General features: G+C 45.4%; 1 protein-coding gene across 2 annotated transcripts in view; it reads right to left on the reverse strand.

The window, feature by feature from the left end:
- LOC106652015 (fat-like cadherin-related tumor suppressor homolog) overlaps window positions 1-21914 on the reverse strand; it is a 173784-nt gene that overhangs the window by 84651 nt on the left and 67219 nt on the right. The gene's annotated exons all lie outside the window — the stretch shown is intronic.

Genomic DNA, 21914 nt, shown 5'->3' on the forward strand with positions numbered 1-21914 from the left:
GAGAAAACGATTTGTGCGTTAGCGAAACTTATCTTTTGTTATAGTGCATAGTTTGAGAATTGAATTATAAGCAAAATGATAAAAGCTAGTGGACGCAAAACATCGGACATTCTATAAATATATTGCAAAAGATCAGAAGCCCGTTACGGGAATTGCTCTGGCAAGATTTAAGAATGATATATGTAACAGTTTTTCTGCTATACACGAGCACGTGGGATTATCGAGCTATCATCAGCTCTTTCTCTCGACGCATACTGCGAAGACGGCGAGAACAGGAAATATATACGACGATATGGGACACGTATCGGACTTGCAGATATATAGCAGTATTATTATATACATACAAGAGCAACAGCGGGGGTCTTCCGCGAGTGGGTGGAAAGATTAGAGAAGAGCAGCCGAAGCAGCAGTCGAAGCACAGCAGCGGCAGCTCAACGGCGACTAACCGTGAGAATGTTATCGGGATCATGTTTTGCCTGCGGGTGAAAGCCAACCTTCCTCTTCGCGGACTTGCGCGCCCATTGTTATCGATGTATCAATAAGCTGCGATGCTGCTGTAGCTGTAGCTACTGCATCCACGTTTATATGGCAACGCTGAATATATATACAACAATGTTACACGCAGGGCTTTGGAGCAGCAGCTCCTTTGGGCAACTGTATATCGCGTATAATGCAGGCGCGCGTGCGACGATCTCTGCTGCTGCTGCTGCCCTCGCCTCGCTTCCTTCGCTGCTTCGATCGATATCCCTTCGATTTTCTCGGGCGCACACGGCACGTATTATTACATTCAAACACACACACAAGTACGGACTCGCTTTGGTGTATATAGTAGTATTATTTACCATTGACTGGCGCCTGGGCCGTTTCACCCCCTTATCCAGGACAGCTTCGCTCGACTGCACACTCCATTACATGCCATTATATAGCCGTGCGGGCGCGCGCGCACACCACCGCTTGTATACAACTTTCTTTTAATTTCCGCTTAGCTCTGTTTTTTCCGTACACGTGTTGTTCGTGCGTGGCGATTTACTTTTTTTTTTTTTTTTAGTAAATAAAACCAGCCAACTATTGTACGAATGCCAAACGAAATTTAAAACTTGGAAATAAATCACGCGCGTTCATTTTTTGAATTATATTTCGGTTATACGAGCTATAGGTCAAAAAATCTCTCAACTTTTTTTCGAACCTCAAAAAAAAAAAAAAAAAACTCAACTCTATCGTAAAGCGCGTGTTGGAATTTTCCAAAGAACCTCTGCTGCTGCAAAGTGTAAGAAACCAAAAATAAAAGGGTACAAGGAGCTCACTGTGCTCGGGATTAAGGATTGAGCTAGTGAGCAGTAATTTAAGGGAGCGATTACAAGCAGCACGGCGCAGCACGGCGTAGAAAAAAAAAAATAAAAAGAAGAGAAGGGTAAAAACGAGGAAAAGTATAAGAAATAAAAAAAAGAAGTAGTAGAAGCATTACCCCGGAAGAAATTTATTTTCGACCAATCGAATTTTTATAACAAACCCAAGTGTATGGTATATAGAGAAACATTACGTTTCGAGGAGAGAGAGAGATAGAGAAGTTAAGCGAGAAATAGTAGTGGCCATCCGTCTGTCTATAAAAATAAAATCGAGGAGAAAATTATCATGAAGCTCGCGAGCCGGTACTGACCGAGAGAAAAACGTTTATTTTTTCAATAAACATTAAACGTCGCAAAAGAAGAAGAAGAAGAAGCTATAGCCGATAAAAACCGCTGCTAAATATTTTTCCGACTTCTTATCGGTCGTCGCCATCGCGTAGCCCGTCGGAAATTTCCGATAATAAAGAAATAGCGCGCGGCGCGGCGCGAACCCCGATGAAAAAGCAATTGGCGCTTTTTTTTTTTTTTTGATCCACCGTCACATCACACACAGGTAGTAAGTATGTGTGTGGCGAGCGTCTTATATAGCGGCTTCCGCAATAAAGAAGCTCTGCTGCTGCTCGGTCATAGCGGCCCACAAGCAATATTCCAGAGGAAATTTGTTGGACGAATAAAATATCAGAAAGCAATTAGTAAAGAAAAGGCACGTCTGTGCACTAGAGAGAGAGAGAGTAACAGAGAGAAAGAGAGAACTGCTCCTCTCTTCTCGCGTTTAATCTAGCGGTAGAGCCGGAGAGGATCATTAGTGAGCTCCGGGGTTTAATGAGATAGATCGAGAAGTAAGCAAGATAAGCGCTTTACACGCAGAGGGTCTTAGTATAGCAGTAGTAGTCGCGCAAAAATCAAAGACGAGCGACGGCGGCGACGGCGACGGCGCAATCCAAAAATTATTTATAAGCACGTGAAAAAAAAAATTGTCGAGCTGTACATATTTTCCAGCAGTCTTTTTACCGTATATTAAATGCAAATAAGAGATGCACGTTTTTCAGGATAAATAAAGCGACTCAAAGAGAGAGAAAAAGAGGAAAGAATCGTCCAAACGAAAAGTTCGCGAATTGAAAAGATATGCGCGACGACGACTGCTCTTTCGCTAAAATTTTCATGAATCCTCGTTGGCCTCCCGAGATTAACCTTCTTTTTTTTTTTGAGCTTTTTTTTCTGAGCTTTGCCTTTGGATGATCCTCGTGCGCACTGCTCTCCGCGACTCTAGCTGCTTTCCTTTCTTTCTCTCTCTCTCTCTCTCTCTCGCTTTCTGTCTTTATTTCGTCGTTGATGGCGCTAAATGAAAACATAGCTAATTAAACAGGGCCATACGCAGTTAGATTATGCAAATTGCTCTGGGCTAGTCTAGATGGGCTCTCTGCGCTCTTTATGCCACTTTTAAGAGCTCTCCCACTCGGAGAAAGCCCGATGCTGTTGCCGCTGCTGTCCTTCTTTATATATATCTCGTATGTATATTCAGAGATGGCTAAAGCCGGGTACAGAGAGCCCCGGAAGAAGCTGGAGGTTGGGTGGGTAAGTTACGTGGGTAAGAGCTCCTCGAGAGGGGGAGAGGACATTACCTTTGATACCCTAACCGTCAAAGAAATTTAAGAGTGTTTCCTCGACGAGGTTCCAACGAGCAGCCAGAGAGAGAGAGAAAGAAAAGAGGACCATTCCCATGATATTTGCACGACGGTAATCGTAATCGGTAAAACTTTTAAATTAAGGCTCTCTCCTCTTTTTCGTAGCCCGCGTCTTTCGCTGCGGACTTTACTAAGTTATATACCAGGCGGCCGAGAGCCAGTCAGCAGCTTCTGTCTGCCCGCTGCACTGCTGCTAGCTGCTGCTGCAGCCGACCCCTCCACCGCCTAGGTTCAAAGTGTACCTTGTATTATATACGTATACTGTACGCCTAGGCGTGGGAGTTGCTGCTTCTTTTTCGCGCTCTCTCTCTCTCTCTATCCGAGAGAGTCTTTCTCTCCGAAGTAGCTGCGGAATAGAATTCTATGCTTTTTACGGCCGCAGCAGCAGTAGTAGCTAAGGTAATAGTAAAGCCGTGTGCCCTTCGTACACTCGCCGCAACGCCACGTACTATACTAGCTCTAGCAGCAGCAGCAGCAGCAGCAGCAGAATTAAGCCTTGGGAACTTGGTAATTTGCTGCTTTTTGCTCATAAATTGACTCGTGCACACCCGAGAGCTTGGCCGACAACGCCGCGCGAAAAAGCAACAGCTTTTAACGGATGTACGAGGAGTGAGAAAAAAGTCCGCGCTAGAATATGTATATTTAGACGACGACAATGCATAATGACGCGCTCGAGACAATTTACATTTTCGAATTGACTTTTTCCATACGACGTAAATGCATAGAATGACAGAAATCCCTATGTAAATTTCTACGGGATTATTGAGTTACTTTTTCCAAAATTTTTATTTCAAAACCTCACGTACCTACTACTACCACTACTACTACTACTACTTCGTTACACGCAGTTCTGCGGCGCGTCCACTCTATAATAATATAATGTAGAGGAGTTTGCGTCGCGCGCGCGAGCTTGCACCGCGCGGTCAGCTCATTCTCGAGTCAACCCTCTAGTCCAAATTGATCATCATTAAGTATGCTGATTTAATTTTACACAGCACAGCGGCGCAGCAGCTCGGCCGCAGAGACGGGGGCCGGAGCGTCTACTTTGTGCAGCAGCCGTGGTGCACCTTTTCGCGTACAAATTCATCAATTATTATATTCTCTTGATTTGCCGAGAGAGAGAGAGAGAGAGAGAGAGAGAGAGAGAGAGCAAGCTAGTTCGCAACTTTTTGCGTGCTCCTAAGCGAATCATTTGCATTCGCATTTATATGTACACGAGAGAAAGAAAAAGGGACCGAGGAGAAAAAGTTCATATTTGAATGGTTGAGTGAAAATAATTGCTGAAAATTTGTTAGCGCACGTATGGAGTAAAAAATTGAAAGGATTTTCGAGAAATGTTTTCAATCAAGCGGTATTTCAACAAAAAAAGGATTATACCTTGAAATATGCGTTCGTCGTTACGCGGATCGAAAAATATGCATTTAAATAACTAACCCAGTGCGCGCTCGAAAAGTAACAAAAAAAAATAAAAAAAGAGCAGTGTTTTCTAGTCGATGCGCTTCTAATTGTCTCAAACTGCGAAATTTTCAAAACCATAACTTTAGGAACTCTCGGAACGCTGCGTAGAGCACAAATATTCGAAATAGCTGCTCTCCTCGGCGAAAGGCAAATTCTCATCATAAATTACAGTTACAGGTATCTCTCTCTCTCTCTCTTTTGCGCGCGGCGTATATCGAGTGGTAAAATATGGGATGAACGTACGAGTGCACTCGCATCGCGCACTTGACTTTTTCCTCATTGAGACGCCGTACAAACATACTTCTACAGCTGCTGGCGCGCATTGGCGCGCGGCGGCAGAAGCAGTGCTCCTTCTTTCTACGCGAGTTTTTGAACATTATTATTATTACTTTTTTCTTTTTTTTTCATACAAGCTACGCTTTTTCCGGGTTGAAAAACATTTTTTTTTCTTTTTAAACTAGCCTGAATATATTAAGTATATATGCGCGTACCCGTGATTCATTCAAGCTGAAGGACTCGATGATTTATTATTATAAATTATAAAAGAAAAGAAAAAAAAGCTTCTTTGTCGCGATTAATTAGCTTACGCAATTTTGATCGCAAGACCGCGTATAGCTCGAGACACGTACAACGCGAGAGTTTCGTTCGAATCGATTACGAAAATTCATTGTCAATTTTACTTAACTTTTACATACTAAAATATTAGCCTCGAGCTCTTGTGTCTCTCCGCAACGTCGAGAGAGCTTTCAAAGTGTCACACTGGATAATTATCGGAAAGGGATAATTAATCTTTCTTACAAGCCTTATTGCAGCAGCAGTAGAAGCAGTGGCAGCAGCACAAGAGATTGAACCACTCGAGAACTAACTTCTTGCGCAGTCTTGGAAAATTCTATGTACCGTACGTTTCGATATCGCGAACTGTACGTAGCGCGTGAAAAGCTATCGATTATAATTTTTCGCCATTATTTCGATCGAGTACGATTCGAACTTATACTGTCATTACGATTGGGGGAAACTTATTCGCTTCGAAAAATCTAAATCACTTATTATTACCCGATTTTTCATTAAGCGCGTACTACCGGTGTAGCGCACAATGGAGCGAGCAATTGTGCGCGAAGCAGGAACCACGACCAAAAAGTCGAGAGTCACCACCGCGCTCGACTGCTACTACTACTCCTGTTCGTAATTAAGAATTCAAAAATAGAACTCGGAGCCTTTGCGGAAACAATAATGTAAATTCGGGCGGCGGGAGGTCGCGCGCGTTCTCGCACATGAAAGCCCTTATTAGTCTCTAAGCTCTCGGGTGGACAGAGAGAGAGCGAGAGAGAGAGAGAGAGAGAGAGAAATAGAAAGAGAAGATAGAAGAGAAATAGAAGAGAGAGGGAAAATTCGACTGTGCAGTTGCAGTGGTGCGGCGCAGCTGTTACCATAGAGAAGCCAGTCATATAAGAGAGTAGTAGAGCAGCAGCGGTAGCAAGCCAGGAACAGAGAGAGAGAATTAATTCAATTAGCCCCGGTGGAAGCTCAGATTGTACTTATTGTTGGCTGTATCTTAGCCACACGAACTCCTTCTCTCTCTCTCTCTCAAAGTACACCGAAGGAGGGCTGCTGCTGCTGCTGCACTGTACACACATACTACATAAGATATATATGCGGCGTATTTCCAACTTTCCGCACGACAAAAACCTTTAGCAGGCAGCGCCCAAGTGCAGCAGCGCAGGAGCGCCTTGCTCTACATATATTAAACTACTCGTGCTTGAGCCCGGGCGAGTACCTGTATTATACGTACGCCAGCTATAAAGGGGGAAGAAAAGTTTAAAGACAAAGATTTGCAATATAGACTCGCTTATCACCTCGGATTACACTTTCCCCTATATAGCTCTCTCCTTCTTAAACTCGTTAGGCCAAGTACTTGTGCCTATAGCTCGCTCGCTCGCTCCGAAGCTCGCAATCGCGCGCGACTCTCAAAGGCCAAATAGACTCGATTTTCTTGGCGCGCGCATTATAGTACGCTTCGGCGCGGGATAATAAACATTGCGTAACGTTGCTGCTGCGATGGATTTATCATTAGACGTAGACGACGTGCTGCTGCTTGTTACACGTCTATAGATACACGCAGTGCGCAGTGTTGCGCACTATGCCCTATACTAGCTAGCCGTTGTTGTTGAGAGTTAGCTGTTAACAGGCATTTTCTCTCGCAGCTAGAAAGATGTATTAGTTATTTACACATCAAGGGCTGTATGCGGTGTGGATACAGTCGAGGTGTGTTTGCAGCGTTGGGGCGCTGTAGTCGCCGAGGCTGCGTAGCGAAGCGAAGCAGCCGAGGCACTACAGCGTCCGCAACGCTGCAAACACGCTGAGACGTATCCACACCGCTAACAGCCATTGATGTGTTAACAATTTTTCTGCATAAGAGCTCGTTTTGAGAACTATATCATGCATAATTGTTATGTTCCATTTAATTTCTTTATAGCACTCTAAACTAAAAACTGTAACTTGGCCGCTAGTTTTCGGCTCTCGTCTACATACTGTATATGCGTATGTCTCGTGTAAAATACTGTACATGCAACTTGTGTGGATATGTTTTTTCTGAAAAACGAGAGGTTGCATAAAGCACTGGTTGTGCCAACTTGAATCTCATTACACTGATTTTCCTAGTGTCTTGATGAGTAGAGTCGGTATAACATCGGTCACGCTGCATTTCTTTCCATTATTCAGTTTCTACTGCTTCATTTTTACAGTCATCGTGTTTAGTGCGAACACAAACATGAATTAAAAATGACATTTCTATCTCGTGTAGATATGTTTGTATTCAAGAAAGAGAGGTTAAAGGCAGCGCGAGTTGGCCTGCCACTTTGACATGTAGCAGACAGCACAGGCTACACGCACGCGAGCTGAGCGAGTCGTCTCGGCTCGAGTCTGCGGGATCGCATACAGTCGAGGAGAGCAGCGCGCTACGTGGCGACAATTCACACTTCTCCTCGACTGTAATCAGGGCTCCTCGACTGTAATCAGGGCTCCTCGACCTGTATTCAATTGATTTCAGTACGAGGAGAAGTGTGAATTGTCGCCACATAGCGCGCTGCTCTCCTCGACTGTATACGAATTCCTTACTCACTGAGCACGCTCAGCGCGAAATCAGCCTCAAACGGGCTCGTATGCTGAAAAATAATGTATAAACGAGCGGAGAAATATGTCTTACATAATTTATAGGCGCGTTTTGTAGCGTAAGAGAGAGAGAGAGAGAGAGAGAGCTTGGCTAATTGCTCGGGACCTGCAGCGGGTCGCAGCTCGTGCAAACGAGCGGCTCGCAATACAATCGATAATGCTTAATAATGCTGCACACGGGCCTGCGACCTGCATCTTGCACACGATGCTGTTATTGGCAAATTTTATAAATATAATAATAACGAAATCGCGTTCGGGTGAAAATTTTATCAAAGCGCAGCTATAGCTCTCACGGATGTTCGCGGGTACCTATTTTACATAACTCAGGACTCGATAGTGCACTCTATAGCAATCGCGCGCGATCGCGAGAGAGGGTAACGTCGCAGCTCGCTCGCACACATATATATATATATAATTGCAGCCCACGAGTCGTGTGCACACAAACGCGTACCTTTATATCTATAGTACACATATACAGAGTCGACTAATTGAAATCCAAATGCACGTGCGCAGCTAGCTATAGCAACCGTACACGAGGTGAAATTTTCCACATCTGTGTATATAACACCCAGCACACGGCATATCTCGCACACGTGCCAAAAACTTGATTGAGACGGAAGAAATATCGCGATAGTGTGCAGCGAGCGTAGTCTAGCACAGGCGGTGTGTGTGTGTGTGTGTGTGTGTGTCAGGCAAGTAGGCAACCACCGTCGTCATTAGCAGCATTTATATTTGCATATACCATGGCACAGCGCGCGCGCACCGTGTGAATTATAACGCGCGAATGTACTAGTTGCTACGTATAGAGTCGCTGGCTGCAGCTAACAGCAGCACGCGCCAAGGTGATAATGTGCAGCATCCGTCAGTTCGTCAGTCGCGGGGCGAGCGACGATTCGACTGTTTTGTCTAGAATGCGACCCCGCACGCACTACGTGCAGTATTCTCGGTGTTGATATATCGCTGTATGATCGAGCTACAGCTCGCGACCCGCCCCCTCGTATATCGTATGATAATTTCGCATTTTGCATAGAACGAGAAAACTTCAACTTGGCGATATTACGACGCAAAGATTATTATGAGTAATATACATTAGAAAATGTAATATATACTGTATTTTGACGCGCGAAAGAAAGAGCTGCACATATATATGACGCATAATATGCAGCTGCTGCACCAAAGGGTAAACCTACGCAAGATCAGTCGAGGCGTTTTTATCTCTCCTTCTCCGGATCTCTTTCTCTCTCTCTCTCTTGAAAGCTTTTTAATAAAGCGGAAATCGCCATGCACGCTTAACTCGGCTTGTTCTTTTGCGCCGCTCGTACTTATATGCCTCGCATACATGAACGTTTCGCGCTCGTGTCCACGTATTATAGACGCTAATCGGCTTTATATTCTTCTACATAACGCATTATGTACGCAGTCTTGCCTTCTTGTGCTGGACCACTGGGCTGATCTGTGTCTGCATGCATGCATGTATGAATTGTGTGTGTGTGTGTGTGTGTATTATCGCGTGTATATATGTACACTTCACAGGTGTTGCTGCAACAAGAGTTTCCGCATTCGGTAGTTCTATATAATTCGTGTCTGTCTGTGTATGTCTGTGTATAAAGCTAACGGTACGTGACATTCGTTTTATCCAATGGAAACAGCCGCGCGACGAGGAAAGAGAATAGCTATATCTGTACGTCGGTCGAGCTTTTTTCGCCTCGTTACTCGGCTAAATTCACTTTATATATCCTGCCTGCCTGCCTGCCTGGATGCTGCTAGTGTACACCCACGCACTGCACACAGCAGCAACAACAGCGTACTATACATGACGACGCTTGGCGCGCGCACTGCAGAGTTAGAGCATTGCGCGCGTGCACACACACTCACACACACACACACACACATTTGCTTCCGATCATCGAAGCCACAAAATGGACTAGGCGATGACACACAAGGACGATAGAGCAAAGCGCATCAAATGGATTTTGCTCTCTCTCTCTCTCTATGGTACCTGATTCACTCTTCTACTATATATGTGTGTGTGTGTATGTGTAGCTCTCTGCTGCAGCGACTGTACGTACGCATTCGGTAGGTGAGTGCATGTGCGCATCTATATATAAGAGCGATCGAGTTTAATCGTGTACTTCTGTCGCTACCGCCACTCGATTGGTTTACACGCTGCACCCACCCGCCCGCGCGCGTGGGAGCTTTTCTTTTTTTCATTTTGTCGCTGCAGTTTTAACGAAATCAACGAAGCACGTATACGCGACTTTTTTTTTGTTATACTCGATTTTCGCAAAAAAATAAAGTACAATTTTTGGACGAAAAAAAAAATTGGGAATCGAGTGGAAAATTTTTCGGTCCATAACGAGTCTCTTGGTTACGTGCGTTCGAGCGCAACTGTATTATTATAAAAAATAAAATAAAAATTGTACGGAGCGAACGAGAACGTCGTGGTCGCGCTTCGACGTCGTATATTAGTTCTTCGTCACACACACGCGTAATACATGATAAAATTGTGGAGAAGAAGAAAAAAAAAAGAAGCAAGAGTCAATGCAAGAGCTAGAGAAGCAGTAGGATACTATATTATATATTATAGTACTGAAGCGCCTGGCTCGATTTTCGTCGTCGTCGTCGCATCGGTCGTCGTGCTTCCAAGTCGCTTAACTCTCTTCTCTCTCTATATGGCATCGCGAGTTTCGATCGTCGTCGTCTCTGCTGGCCGTTAATCACGTTATCGTACTCGACTCGACTCCGCGAAGCTATACATAGAGATATATACACACACATAGTCGGGCAGAAAGTCATTCTTTTCTCTCGACTCGTTAATTTTAGACAATCCGTTCGCGCGCGCGGTGGTATATATATACATCGGGGGTCTCTCTCTCTCTCTCTCTCTCTCACTCGTTACGCTCGCTGCACTTCTATAGAGGAGGAGCTGCTAGCTATATAGCCGAGAGAACTGCTCGTCGCGTTCAAAGCGCCCATAGCAAACTCCTCCTCCTCTTCGTGCACATAATGTTTATTCATCGAGTATTAAACTAATCGGTTGGTAATAGAAATTCATCCAGCCGCGAAATACTCAGTGATTGCGCGGTACGGGGCGATGATCGTGCCCCCGCTGTAAAGCGTAGATAGCCGCGACTACAGTGACCCTCGTTCAAGTTGTAAGTAGATTTCAACGCGCTATATATACGGGAAAAAAGCTGCACACACATGGAGCGATCCAGAGAGAGTCGATAATTGCCAACGAACAACTTTGGCTTTTTCGACAAACGATAGAACAAGCTGTAAAAAATAGTGTGCGGGCGCGAAAAATTTTTTCGCCCGCGCCAACAACAATCAAAGTTTTCGGGAGGTTCGATCTTTTGGAGCAACACAGCTCGTGCGCAGAGAACTCGATCGACTATTTGGCACTGCGTGTGTGTGCTTTTTTTACGACTTTTTTTACGCATGCTCCGCTGCCGCAGCTGCTTCGTTCGTATATGTGCGAAGCACTTGCTCTCTCTAGTAAAACTACATACATCAGAGATCGTAACGAACTAGAGTACAGATGCACACAATTTTTGCTGGATACATTATATGTTTCGCGGGTACGGATCGTAAATTACTTTTGCAATTCGCTTGTACGCGAGAGAGAGAGAGAGAGCATATAATATAATATACGTCGATCGGATTTTCCTATAAGGAAAAAACCGCACCGCACAAAACGTATACCCGCGTGACTTCGAAAATGAGAATAGTAAGTAATGGCGAGTCCGGAGCGCGCGCGGAGAATATAACGTATACCGCGTGATAAAATAGCGAAACAAACGCAAAGACGCGAGAGCTTGGCTCGAGTTATGCTATGTGCGCGCGGATGTGGGACACTGGCCCTACAGTACAGCCACGAGAAAAAATAGTCCAGGGATGCATGTATACGGTATATATATAGGTATGTATTATGACCTAGCTCTGGCTAGCTGGCTTGGTTTGAGCGCGGGCTCAAGCCCCGAGCTGCTGCTGCTGCCGCTGCACACCGGTGAGTGAAAACGCGCCGGAAAAAATGAAAAATGAGTGCAGCAACAGCAGTAGCTCGGGGAGAAAAAATTCTCTGCACCGGAGCATTGTTGGTATTCTCTCTCTCTCTGTGTAAAAAACTAAATAAACTTTTCTACGCGTGGCTAGCTCTAGCTCTAGCTCTAGCTTTCTTTCTCTCTTTCTCGCACGCGCGTATACATATAATTTTTGCGCGCCGGGGCATTTTTTTTCCATTATATACCTCCGCAGCGAGCTCCTGTGTGCGGTCGCTATACACGGCTGCAGCGGAGTAAATATTCTTAAAGTCAAAATATTCCGCGAAACCAACGGTATCGCGGTGTATAGTTATAAAACATCGTCGCGTAAAGGTAATTATCCTCGCTGCGACAATTGCCCTTTACCTCAGCGCGTATATAAACCGTGATGCATGCACGGCACGAAGCTCCGAGCCGTATACATACACATATATATAACATCGGCAAAGCGTAGTGTTTATTATACGGTTGCACTTGTATATCATTCGTGATTTATCCCCAACGATAAGCTCTATAGCTACACAAGGAAGTCGGTCTCGTTGAGCGCGCGGCAGAAATTCCATGCCACGAGCTGCTCTGTGTGCAGCGCGCGTGCAGCAGCAGCAGCAGCAGTAGTATTGCCCTCCGCGCCGTACACTTGGTGAGGTTAATCGCTACTTAACCCAATTCCAAACCTCTATAATCCACAGCCGGTAGTATTAAGCTCTTCTTCGCCTTTCCTTTATAAAGTATTCATAGCCTTAACTTAACGTTGCTACCGCGGCGGCGGCGGCGTTGAAACAACCGATCTCCGAGCTAACCCAGTCAGGATCGCTTCTCTTTGGGAAATGGTACGTATAGTAGTCAAGAGGGAAGAAGAAAAAAAAGATTGTACTTTCCCCTTCGTTGTCGTCGCCGCGACTACTAGTCTGGAATTTTTCATTCGAATTCACACCTGCTTCGCGCAATAATGTACAAACAACGACAAAAACAAGCAAGAACAACAACGCGCAAGCATGCGGTGCTGTTTATACTATATGTATAGGTATGTATATCGGCCCGGCGTTCGTCGGTAAGAGGGAAACAAGGCAGCGGCGCGCTCGCACGCGTCTTGCATTTTTAATCGAAAACGATTAGAAGAGCAGCAGAGAAACAGAGTGAGATAAAGAGAGAGAGAGAGAAAGGGAAGCAAACGGGAGCACATATTAAGAGAAGAAATAAAAAAAAAGCAGAAAAAGGCAGACAGGCAGAGAGGAACAAGATCTTTCACGAGACAAGCGTATTACGGTATCTCCAAGCCATAGTAGTTGCGAGTCAGCGCAGAGAGAGTCGCCCAGTCACACACTGCGCGAGAGAGAGAGAGAGAGAGAGTGAAAAATGGCCGAGTAAAAATTAAGGGCAGCCAAAACGAAGAGAAAGACAGAGAGAGAGAAGAAATAAAAACTGCGCGTGCTTGAAATCTGCAGCACATCTCTCTCGAAGGAGAGATATGCCATGTTATGCTGTACGTACGTATATATACAGTATGCACGACGAGCTTACGTACGTACAATGTGCACATGAGCGCGACTGAGAGAGAGAGAGGTCAATGCGCTCTGCTGGAAGTGCATTGCCTCGAGGATGCAGCAGCGGCGGCGGCGGCGAGCAGCATGAGCGCTTCGTGCATGCATGCATGCAGGGATGCGCGCAAAGAGCTCTGTGCGAGTCTTGAGCCGCAGCAGCAGCAGCAGACACATGACTGAGGCGCTAGAGATTTGCGCCCGAACGTTCGTGTATACGTATATATATTTTTTTTTTTTTTTACTCTCATCTGACACTTTTTTCGTGCGTTTGTTTTTTTTCTTCTTGCCGTGAGATGGAAACAATTTTCGCATTCGTAATGAAGTTAAAATAGCAGCAGCTGTTTTTTGCGCTCGCGCGAGCCAAGAGCCACGAGCTCGAGCGAGAAGTGCGAGAAAAAAACATAATTTTTTTTTTTTCTTAACCAACAACGAGTTATCCTAATCAATGTCGTTAATCTTTTCACGCCGCGCGTACCGTACCGCACACACGCACGCACGCGGCATGGCACGCACACTTGCTACATGCACCACACCGAGAGCCGAGGCATTACAGTCATTTGTCAGTTTTTTCCTCGCCTCGAGACTCTTGTGTGTGTGTGCTGCTCTCGAGAAACGAGTTTCTATTTTTATTTATATGTTATGTTATGTTATATACGCACACCACCACCGAGCTCGAGAGCATATAATATAGCTAAGAGCAGAAGTGCGAAATATCTCACTCTCTTCGTTGTAGTGATATGCTCTTCGTTTTCGAGAGCCGATCTTTAGCTCTTTTAATTATAAGCAACGGGGCAACTAGAGCGAAACACGTGTCTTTATTAATTCGCGAGAGATTAAATGCCTCGAGTTGTATTCAATTACCGCGCCGAGCAGCGATTGTTAGAAAATTGCAGCCCGCGCGATTCAAGTGTATCGTACACCTTTGCACTTTCACTGTTGCGGCGCGCGGCGAGAAATGAGCGAAATAAAAAAAACCGATTCAAGGTTAGCAAGAGAGGCTCTCTCTCGCCTATATATAATACGGAAAGCACGAGTGAATCATGTTTGATACTTGTTTTCATACGAATGCGTGTCGAACGGAGCAACAACAAAAAAAAGTGTTTCACTCGGACGAACAGGATTTAGTCTCGAGCCGAGCAAACGAGCGTATAATGCATCATTTCATCTTCGCCGAATAAAGACGACGACATTGCACAAGATTACTCGTAAAATATCAATTCGAAATATTGTCGGGATCTCGAGGTATAAGATCCGCAATAGGGTACAAAATTCTTACGCGGCGAATCAGCTCCGCTCGTTGCCGAGTCATTGGCGCTTTATTCGAAATTAATAACGATAATCTGCGTCGTCGAAGATGCAATAATTCAAGAAACGCGTGTGCGCTCGCGTGCGAGTACGACGACGACGATGATGATGATGATAAAAAAAAGAAAAAAGACGACGTATGAAATATCCGTCTGCCCAGAGGAGAAAACGAAGAAGGAGAAGGGAGCAAAGCTGGCGGCAGAACAGCATTGCTATAATATAAGATTCTCTCTGTTGCTGCAGCTCGGCAAAGTCGAAGCGTATGTATATATGTAGGTACGACTAAAAAAGAGCTGAGGCGCAGGATGAAAGGAGGGTATAGAGAGAGATCCTGGAGGTTTGTAGCAGCAGCAGCAGAAGGAACGAGCGAGACAGAGAGCAATATAAGAAAGAATATATACATGCAGGTGGGAGAAACGATAAGGCAGCAACGGCGCGAGAAGAAGAAGGTGAGAGAGAGAGAGAGAGAACTGCTGCGAGGGCAGGTGCAAGCTTAGACTCTTGAAGGGATAACCTTGTGCGGTATACGAATTCCTGCAATTACGTGCGCGAGGCAAGCGTTCCAGAGTTACGAGTGCAGCAGCTATACAGCAGCGGCAGCGGCACACAGCAGAGAAGAAACGTTTTTACCCGGGCGCATATCTCGAGCGCTTTTTTTTTATTTTATTATTATTATTATTTTTTTTTTTTACGACGAATGTGCTTTCGTACGCCTATATATGAGTGCTTTTCCGCAATGCTTGTGATATATAGCTTTTTCTCAACCCATTATGCGTGTAGGTGAGAACTGAGCTGCTCCACAATTATAATTGAACTCGTGCAGCGCACGTGTGTTGTTCAAGTTTTTCCTATACAATTTCGTGGGTGAGTAGGCGACGTCACGCGCGTGTAACGCACAGTTTTGAGTTTATTATAGCGAATAAACGCGTCGTTTCGGTCATCAGTCACGTTTAAGCTCGTTAAGACGAAAGAGAGAGAGAGAGAGACCACACTTATGTACGACAAAAACAAAAAAAAATGAAAAAAAAAATTAAAACCAGACGCACACGCACGTCGGTGACTGTTGCCTGCTTATAAGCTGCTGCTGCTGCTGCTGCTGCTGCTGCTGGCAGCTCACAGCTCACGTCTCGTCGTGGCCGCGCAAGACACATGCGAACGAACGTACGAACGTACGCCGCAGGAACTGCAGTTGCTGCGCTACTTGTCCTCCGTCTAGCCTTTGTGCACTCGTGTCTTTACAATTCCTCCTGCTTCTTCGCCTCTGTGCTGTGTGTGTGTGTTTGTATATATTATACTTAAGTTCACAATCGTGCGCGCAATTAGCGCGTCCCCTTAAAGTGCCTCGTGCAGCGGCTGCTGCCTGTGTATACGTACGTGACTTGCAGTTACGGTTGCCGTAAGTCGCGGGGGCGATCGCGCGTCGTCGTTGTCGTGTGCGCGGCGCAGCAGCAGCAGCACACAATAGCGAATTTCTGACGCTCGCTTATATGTATAAACTACCACGCAAACGGTTGACAGCAGCAGCAGCAGCAGCAGCAACAACACAAGGAAGAAGAGGTAGAGTGAAAGAGAAAGAGAGAAAAAATGAGCTGAACAATGACGCGAAGTTGACGTCGCAGACGTTGCGTTGCTGCCATCATGCACAGTCTCGTTAAGGGTAAATTAGCCGACGCGCGTGGCTAATAGGGACTCCCATGCAGTAAATAAACACGCACATGTATAAGAGTTCGTTCGCGGACGTAGACAGAGAGAGAGAGAGAGAGAGAGTGAGGGTATACAAATATTGTGACGAGAAGCTGCTGCCGTGTCAAAACGATGAAGTGCATATTATGTCTAGCGAGAGGCTCCAAACACGCATGCATAATAATAAACACGCACACGTCGGTGAAAAGAGGAAATATTTTTCATTTTGTAACTTAGCCACGTACGCGCAGATGTCTCTCTGAAAAGAGCTTGAATCCTTAGCGAGCGCGGCAGCTTAGAGTTAGCTACTGCATAGTCGATAAAAGGCAGCCATCCAATTTGCATGCGCGCACTGCAGCTTCGGTAATAATACAAGGAGAGCCGCAGAGCCTCACCTTGGAGGAAGCTTAACGCGCCCGCGGAGCCCGAGAATTCTCTCGCGCATTGGAAGCTGCTTCTTCTGCCGCTGCTATAATTCCAATCGGCTCATTAGAAAGAGCTTGTAAAACTCTCGAGGCTGTATGTAGTACGCGCCGCGCGCAGTCGTTTGGCATTTAAATGTATTATAATACGCGAGCAACGACGAGCAGGTGCAATTCTGCCTTTTGCCTCGCTTCTTCCACAATGCTTACGGGGACGACGACGACGACGACGACGACGACGACGCATTTTCGCGCGTAAGAGCCATTGACAATGGTGAATCGCGAGGCGTTTGGCGCATATAAATAGGTGCAGATCGCGGCGACGAAGGAGTACGCGCTATAAGAGAGGCGCTCGCGAGAGCTTGTTTATGTCCTATGTGTGGGGGGAGAACTAGTCTCTCTGTGCAAGGTGGAACAACGAGGACGTGACGGGCGCGCGGCGAATGCGAATGAGGTATATATAAGGAAAAGAATCTATATATAAAGAGCAGCAGCAGCACACCCCGCGTGTGTGTCTGGTGCTGTGTATATGTATAGCAGTATGCAGCTCCTTCGGTGGTAGAACATTTCGTTGCCAAAGGAGTCGCGAGCGAGGCTCAAAAACTGGTTTGACCGGTCTCTCGAGAGGCAGCAGCAAACTACAACAGCAGCAGCAGCAGCAGCAGCAGCAGTATGTGAGACTATAATGATTTTACAGCACATCTCGGGCACGGCCAAAGTATATACCATAGGCATAGCACGCGATGACGAGGACGGATTTTTCGATCGATCTCGAGCCGCGGTACAGCTGCAGCTGTTCGCAGGCAGAGATTCGCGCGAATTCCAAAGCTCTCGATCTTTAGAGCTGCACTGCAAACTCAAGCTCGAGGTGCAACAATTGTCCATGTATCTATTACACGCACACTTACACACACACACGTATGTATTATACATAATGGCTCGACGTAATAAACATTCCATAGGCTGCTCAGCACGTGAGAGTTGTGTGCCTGAGCCGCGCGTATAAGTGCAATCGACCGTGTAATGCATCACAGTCGCCGCAGCCACTGCTGCACTGCAACTGCAAGTGTGAAATTCTAAACTGAAACTTTCTTATCTGTAGTCGAGCTTGGCGTCGAGTGCATAAACGAGACGCGAAAAAATTATTCGTGCCCAGCGCCGTACTGCACGTGCATATATCGCACACGCGCAGTGTACGATATGCATGGTTTTTAGCATTCGATAATTCGGACTTTGCGTAATTGTGACTTGACTTCTGGAGTAATTTTTTTTTCTTCTTTTTTTTTTGGTATATTTCACTGTCGAATCAGTAGCACGGACAAACTACACAGCTGCGCGCACTATATGCACGCTGAGAGATAGAAGTTTTAAAATTTTGCTTGCCTAACTCGCTCACCGCGTGTGTGTGCCTGTGTACCTATGTTTCATACGCAGAACAATAATTCATTGATTCGATCGATGGCGAAAATTAAAGTTTGTATAATCAGCGAGTGCAGAGCTCGTACCTGTCTGAGCTACAAACGAGCTACGGGTGCACCGCTGAGTGTGTGTGTCTGTGTGTGTTTTAGAAATTGTGCAACTCTCCTCGCTGCTATCTCGAGTTAGCCTGCATAAAAGTAAAGCGAGAGAAAGAGTACTGTCGAATCGACGAGTGAAAAACATTCCATTCTATTATGAAAACGCAGCAGCAGCAGCAGCAGCAGCAGCAGCTGATAGAGTACACATACTGCTGCGCCTCTTGCTAAATCGCGCAGTTGCTCACAGCCAAACTGCAACATATGACCAGATAGATATCTGTATGTAACTTTCTGTGCTTATGTGTACTCTGTATGTGTACAGTTGTTGACTCTGCCATTTGACATGAATTTTTTGTTTCTCCCTTTCTCCCTCTGGGGCTTGTGCGCCGAGGATGAGAGAGAAAAAAACAAGTTGACTCTCGACCAACAGCAGCAGCAGCAGCAGCAACAGCAGCAGCAGCAAAAGTAACACAGCACATAGTGTGCTACGAAAGTATATGTATACTAGTGCATAAAACGCCCTTAACATCATAATCACAGCGGGACGCGTTCCGTATATGAGTTTGTATATGCGCGAATGCTGCGCCGCGGCAACGGCAACAGCAGCAACAGTTCAGTCTGTTAAAAGCGAGTATTAGAAGCTGACGAAACAAAAGAGAAAAATGAACGTCGTCGTCGTCGCGTAGTAGCAGATATAAATGTGTGCCATACACAAAGTACGCGAAACGCGCGGGGGGTGGGCCGCTGTTGCTGCATACATACATGCCCATCTGTAGTACATTCATATGAAACCTCTACTGCAACGCGCGCGAGTCAGCTCTCGCGGAGATACCCTCGAGCTCTCTTTTAAACAAAATAAAAAAAAAAGAAAGAAAAATTCCAGCTCTTCAAGAGATATAAAGAAGAAACAAAAGAGATTGGCAAAATGTTGTTAAGATGTTACACAAGCTTGCAGCTTACACCCGCGAGAAGTAAGGATGATTCTCATCTAGCTCCGCTCACAGGGAGATAACAATTCCGTCATACGAACATAGATATAAACGAGCGCGAATGTACCAGATTATATATAATATTATATAACGGGCGCGAGTATAACACGGCGCGGCTATGATGTAGTCTCTGCGCGAAACAAGAGTTGCACTAGTACACGCTTCTATATAACGCACCACGATATTACGCACCGCGCGTTTAATGCCCGAGTAATATGCGCCATTAACTTTCGCTATATAGATATAGGCTCTGTGTTGACGACGACGAGAGGCCTCTCGACTTTACATGTACCACGCGTAAAGGCATTTCTCTTCTTTATTCGTGAACCTATAGCTATGCCGCCGCCGCCGCTGCTGCTGCTGCTGCACTCGCACGGGTGTGTCTAACGTTGTATAGAAAGAGAAAACTCGCGCGCGGCGCGATATGCATCTTCTGTGTGTAAACATATTTTGTCTTATAAATAATTTGCATAGCTGAGAATTAGTCATTCGCGTGCGCAGCAGCCCCAAGACTCGATGGCGCGTGTGTGTGTGTGTGTGTGTGAAATTGTAATTTTTTAATATAACACTGCTACTAGCTTGTATACTCGGTCATAGCGCGCAATTTTTTTTCTTCCTTTTTTTTCGGAGTATCGAGTTTAACGCGAGCGCAAGTTCAGTCCATACGGTGTATATCGTATCGAAACAGAGTGAGGGAACCAATAGCAGTAGAAGCAGGACACACCTCGTCGGCTGGACTGAACGCGGCGATCGCGTTCCAGTTACACTATACACGACACACACACACACACACACACACACACACACACACAAATACACACAGGCGTTGAAATGGCTTCTAGGAGCATATACAGCTACAGCATATAAACGGTGTTATGATCTCGTGTTTGCGACAGTAGTGTAACTCTAGACGCCCAAAGAGGAGACTTTGGCTTTGCGAACGCTGCATTACACACACACACACACACCTACAAATACGCACGTAGCTGCCCTTATACATATTGGGAGTAGCTGTAGTTTACGTGCACGCGCGCACGACGACTACGATGATGCGCTTTATAGCTGCACACGCACAGGCTGTCTCGCGCATGATTGGCACAGCGACGACGCGCTTCGACATTTTTTTTTTTTTGTAGCAGCAACAAGAGCAACAACAGCCAAGATTGTATCTCCTCGAGCTGAAGGAGTATCGATGCAAGTATGCGGCTCGAGCCAAGAAGGAAGATAGACGAGAGATAATTAAGAAAAACGTCACCGTTGCTGATTATGCTCGTCGTGTTCTGTATAAATACATCGAACAGCATATTTTACTCGGTGACTAATTTTGTCGTTTTTTTTTTTGTATAACTCGTTGGATGTACATGTACCTCGTGCACATCGACCGTCGTTTTACATCGATCGCATATTCGCTCGCTTATATATTTTATCGGTATAATGCACTTTGTTACAACATGCGATGGCGAGAGTACGTGTGGGTGTGTGTGTGTGTGTGTGTGTGTGGGATGGAAGTGCAATGCACCTGTGGCTGTGTTATGCACATTTTTTTCCACCCCTGTTTCCCTAGACCAGTATCTCTCTTTCTCTCTTACTCTCGCAAAGAGTTTAAATAGTTTTCAGGTAAATTAGTTGCACTTGGCTTGACTCGTTAAACTTAATTAAACCTCCGTGCGCGCTCCGTTATAATACAACCGTGAGGCGACTCTTTTTTAGCCCTATCCTACTGCTGCTCTATACTAACTGCACTACCAACCTACCGCCGTCGTACGCTCTGTTGAATTTTTCATATCAAAAAACTTTATATACACTGTTAGACCGGGAGAGAGGAAAAAATGAGCGCCGTTTTTCCTTGGCGGCGTTGGTCAGTTTATTCATGTTATGTACGGTTTTTGCGCGGCGTGTGAAAAAAATAGCAGTAGTTATGCAAAATTATCCCAGCTCCAAGATGCGAACGAGAGAAGTAGCGGTCGAATATGCTTCGTTTTGTAAATCACGTGCACTATATTCTCGCCGAGTTATCGCCCGAGCATTACTACAGTTTCGCGCGCGCGCAGTACTCGGAATTTCAAAGTTGATACGACGCTCGCTATTATACACACCCTCCTGTGCACTGTATGATCCAAGTATCCTATACACGCTGAATTCGAGAGCTCGGATTTTCTGCTCCTATATATTCGTCGCGACGCGTTCCGACTCATTTAAATAGCCCCTCGAAACGAAAGTTGACAAAAACACGTGAATACACGTGCGGAATACAACCCGCTACACGTCGTGCAATTTGGTCATTATTATCAACGTTATAACAAAGATGTTGGCAATCATCAAGAGACGAAACTGCACTGCACACGTACCACGACTACGGCGATTTTCGTAAAAGTCGACGACGAGAGTCGAGAGACGCGCAGTAATAATCAAGGCGGCGAAAATTCAATTTCTGTATTACACGACTCGCAACAGTGCGCAATTCTCATTTAAATTTACATAAAAATTAGCCGCGCCACTGTTGTACACGTAAATGCATTATAACTCGACCGGGAGAAATATAATACCTCACGCGTGAATCCTTTTTTCCTTATTATTTTTCTTTTTATTATTTTTTTTTTTTCGTTTTTACACGTACGAAAAATCATATTCCCGCCGTGCTGGAGAGAGACCGGCCGGAGCTACGCAGCCATACACGTATTATACGCGAAGCTCGCGTGAAATTGTGATATATAGTAAATTATGGTGATTCGTGAATTTTAGTTCCAAGTTTAATAG

This window comes from Trichogramma pretiosum, unplaced genomic scaffold (genome assembly GCF_000599845.2).
Source record: "Trichogramma pretiosum strain Unisexual culture from Peru unplaced genomic scaffold, Tpre_2.0 scaffold13, whole genome shotgun sequence".
In the NCBI taxonomy this organism is placed as follows: Eukaryota; Metazoa; Arthropoda; class Insecta; order Hymenoptera; family Trichogrammatidae; genus Trichogramma; species Trichogramma pretiosum.